This window comes from Physeter macrocephalus, chromosome 9, assembly GCF_002837175.3.
Source record: "Physeter macrocephalus isolate SW-GA chromosome 9, ASM283717v5, whole genome shotgun sequence".
Taxonomy (NCBI): Eukaryota; Metazoa; Chordata; class Mammalia; order Artiodactyla; family Physeteridae; genus Physeter; species Physeter macrocephalus.
In genome coordinates this window covers 82,381,881-82,386,258 of record NC_041222.1, presented here as the reverse complement: position 1 = coordinate 82,386,258, position 4,378 = coordinate 82,381,881, and the positions used below count along the sequence as shown (strand labels likewise).

Genomic DNA, 4,378 nt, shown 5'->3' with positions numbered 1-4,378 from the left:
GTGCCCTAGAGCCTGCAAGCCACAACTACTGAGCCTGCATGATACAACTACTGAAGCCTGCATGCCTAGAGGCCATGCTCCACAACAAGAGAGGCCACCACATGAGAAGCCCACGCATTGCAACAAAGAGTAGTCCCCACCCTCCACAACTAGAGAAAGCCCATGAACAGAAACAAAGACCCAATGCAGCCAACAATAAATTAAAATAAAAATAAATAAATTTATACATAAAAAAAAGCCTGGGGTGGGGGGTGGAAATGAGACCTAATGAAACCTAAAAGCTTTTGCACAGCTAAGGAAACCATAACAAGACAAAAAGACAACCTTCAGAATGAGAGAAAATGTTTGCAAATGAATCAATGGACAAAGGATTAATCACCAAAATATATAAAGAACCCATGCAGCTCAATATTAAAAAAACAAACAAACCAGTCCAAAAATGGGCAGAAGATCTAAATAGACATTTCTCTAAAGAAGACATACAGATATCCACGAGGCACATGAAAAGCTGCTCAACATCACTAATTATTGGAGAAATGCAAATCAAAACCACAGTGAGGTATCACCTCACACCAGTAGAGTGGGCATCATCAAAAAAGCTACAAACAGTAAATGCTGGAGAGGGTGTGGAGAAAAGGGAACTGTCTTGCACTGTTGGTGGGAATGTAAATTGGTATAGCCACTATGGAGAACAGTACGGAGGTTCCTTAAAAAACTAAAAATAGAATTACCATACGACACAGCAATTCCACTTCTGGACATATACTCTGAGAAAACCATAATTCAAAAAGACACATGTACCCCAATGTTCATTGAAGCACTATTTACAATAGCCAGGTCATGGAAGCAACATAAATGCCCAAAGACAGACAAATGGATAAAGAAAATGTGGTACATACATACAGTGGAATATTACTCAGCCATACAAAGGAATGAAACTGGGTCATTTGTAGAAACATGGATGGACCTAGAGACTGTCATACAGAAAGAGAAAAACATATACCGTATGCTAACACTTATATATGGAACCTAGAAAAATGGTACAGATAAACCAATTTGCAAGGCAGAAATAGAGACACAGATGTAGAGAACAAATGTATGGACACCAAGCCGGGAAAGGGGGGTGGGGGTGGGGGTGTGATGAATTGGGAGTTTGGGATTGGCATACATACACTAATATGTATAAAATAGATAACTATAAAAAAAAATAAATTTAAAAATAAAAGAGAAATAATGTGTAAGGATGAGACCAGAGGCCAAACTCAGGATCTGACAAGATGGCTGAGCTGCCCCACAGTATTATCAAGGAAACCCAGCGTTTGCTGGCAGAACTAGTTCCCTTCATTAAAGCAGAATCAGATGAGAGAAATGCCCATTATTTTTAATGTGGTCATTGCTGGCCCTCAGGACTCCCACTTTGATGTAGGGACTTTTTAAAACTTGAACTGTCCCTTCCAGAAAACTACCCTAAAGTACATTCCATGAACAAAATTTGTCATCCTAACATACACAAATTGGGGAGAATATGTTTATATATTTTGAAAGATAAGTGGTTCCCAGCATTTCAGATTCACATAGTTCTGCTATAGATCCAGATTTTGTTAAATGCTCCCAATCAAGATGATCCATCAGTTAATGATGTAGCTGAGCAATGGAAGACCAACAAAGCTCAATCCATAGAAACAGGTGGAGCATGGACTAGGCTATATGCCATGAATTATATTTAAATCAATATGATCATTAAGCATGCATCACTTCTCCTGTTTTGCCAAGACTTCTTTCTTTTTTGTTTGCATTTAATGAACACAGTTTAGGAACCTTACAGCATAAAAGTCAAGACACCTTTAGTCCTTTGGTGATTAAATGCACATTAGGAAATCTGTGTCTTGTCCTGATTTACTGTTGTAAAGCATGAGCAGAGGTCAGAAGTATTATCTGGATTGCTGCAAAACATTTAAAAGCAGTGGCCCGTCTCTGCTTTTGTTCATTTCCCCTATCATGGTTTAAATCTAAAGCACTGTGAAGGAAGGTAATTGTCAGGGTTAGCTACATGGGTGTGTGTGTTTTTATTTTATTATATTTTGAGAGGTGGAGGTAATTTTAATTTTATGGGCTCCTTGCCCACTTTATATGGTAATCTAATTCTACTGGTTAAAATCAGCTAACCAGTTCTTTAGAATATACTCTCTAGCCAAGTCTAACTTTATTTAGATGCTGTAGATGGACAAGCTTGATTGTTTGAATCAAAATGGGAACATTAAACAAACATCACAGACCTCACTAATAACACTGACTTTGCTGTCAAGTATAGAATTTTCCCTTCAAGTAAATGCTTCTCACCATTTTGTATGGATTGTCTGGAAACTTTTGTAAATCTTATGTTGTAGTAAAATATTTTTTGTTTTTTTAAAATTAATTAATTAATTTAAAAATATTTTAAAGAAGTAATGGGTAAAAACTTCCCAAATGTGATTACAAAAAACTTTAGTTTACATATCCAAGAAGTGTAATTAACTCCAAATAGGATAAATACAGCGATAGACACCTAAAAACAGCATAGTAAAACTTCAGAAAGCCAGAGAAAATCTTAAAAGGCAACAAGAGAAAAACGACTAATTGCTTTCAGAGAAAAAGTACAGTTAAAAGCTGATTTCTCACCAAAAAAATGCAGGCCCAAGGCAGTAGGATGGCATATTCAAAGTCCTAGAGAAAATGAGAGTGAAAAAAAAAATATGGATGGATATATGTGGAATATGTATGTATATACATATATTTTTATGTTAATACAAATATTTTATTGAATAAATCAAGTTATCCAAGTACTTCATACAAATATTTTATTGATTAAATCAAGTTACCCAAGAAATTTTAAAATAGCTTACTTTCAGGCCTTTGCTATATTAGAAAATATTAAGGTTAGTGTTTTTGAAAATACTGCAGATTCCATCTACCCCAACTGAGAGTAGCTAACCTCCCTTTGTCTTAATTTGGGAGCTCTCCCTCTGCCCATAATTGAGTGGGAAGCTCTGTCAAAGCAGTGGTAGGAATATAAGGAAGCCAAGTGTGTTTGGGGGGAGGATTAAATTCAAATCCCATCTCTCAAGCTAATACAAAATAATTGTAAAATCTGGGGAAAAACACTTAATGGAATATGTCCAATGACCTTTCATCTGCATTCAATTTTTCCTAAACTAGAAGGCCTGGAGTCTATACTCCCTGGTAAATGGGTAGATATTTCCTTGGGCTTTTCTCAACTTTTATTTTTTGATTCACTGAGAGTACAGCCCACAAAGATTTGATTTCTCTCCATCTCTGAACCCATCCTCTGTGAAAAGGACATTGAAAATAATCTATGGATTCCCTTAAACTCATCTGAGCCTTTTGAAACTATGTTCAATCAGCTTAAGGCAGGGAACAATTGTATAAACTTGAACATTGATGTATCAATAACAATACATTATTACAGTCCTATTCAGAAATAATCCTCTTTACTAAAACTTAATTCAGCATCCCTAAGGTTAAAATAGAATTTAAGGTAAGATAAGATTAATTTTAGTTAAGTTACTTGGAGTTTTAATACTGCTTAGTCTTAGGCACACAGACACACAAGCATTTTCTAATTTTCTTAAGGAAGCTTGTTTATCTCTAGGAATTTTTTTCTATTGTTCTTAGTTTTTAAATTTTTATTTTTAAAAAATCTTTTTTGAGTATAATTGCTTTACAATGGTGTGTTAGTTTCTGCTGTATAACAAAGTGAATCAACTATATGTATACATATATCCCCATATCCCCTCCTTCTTACATGCCCCTCCCACCCTCCCTATCACACACTTCTAGGTGGTCACAAAGCACCGAGCTGACCTCCCTGTGCTATGCAGCTGTTTCCCACCAGCTATCTATTTTACACATGGTAGTGTATATATGGCAATGCTACTCTCTCACTTCGTCCCAGGTTATATTTCCCCCTCTCCATGTCCTCAAGTCCATTCTGTATGTTTATGTCCTTATCCCTGTCCTGTCCCTAGGTTCATCAGAACCAATTTTTTTTAAAGATTCCATATATATATGTTAGCATACGATATTTGTTTTTCTCTTTCTGACTTCACTCTGTATGACAGACTCAAAGTCCATTCACCTCACTACAAATAACTCAATTTCATTGCTTTTTATGACTAATATTCCATTGCATATATGTGCCACATCTTCTTTATCCATTCATTTGTCGATGGACTCTCTGTTGCTTCCATGTCCTGGCTATTGTAAATAGTGCTGCAATGAAAATTGTGGTACATGTCTCTTTCTGAATTATGTTTTTCTCAAGGTATATGCCCAATAGTGGGATTGCTGGGTCACATGGTAGTTCTATTTTTAGTTGTTT

General features: G+C 35.9%; 1 pseudogene; it reads left to right on the top strand.

The window, feature by feature from the left end:
* The first annotated feature begins 1,277 nt into the window (after nt 1-1,277).
* Nucleotides 1,278-1,727, top strand: LOC102984705 (ubiquitin-conjugating enzyme E2 N-like; annotated as a pseudogene).
* The last annotated feature ends 2,651 nt before the right edge of the window (nt 1,728-4,378 follow it).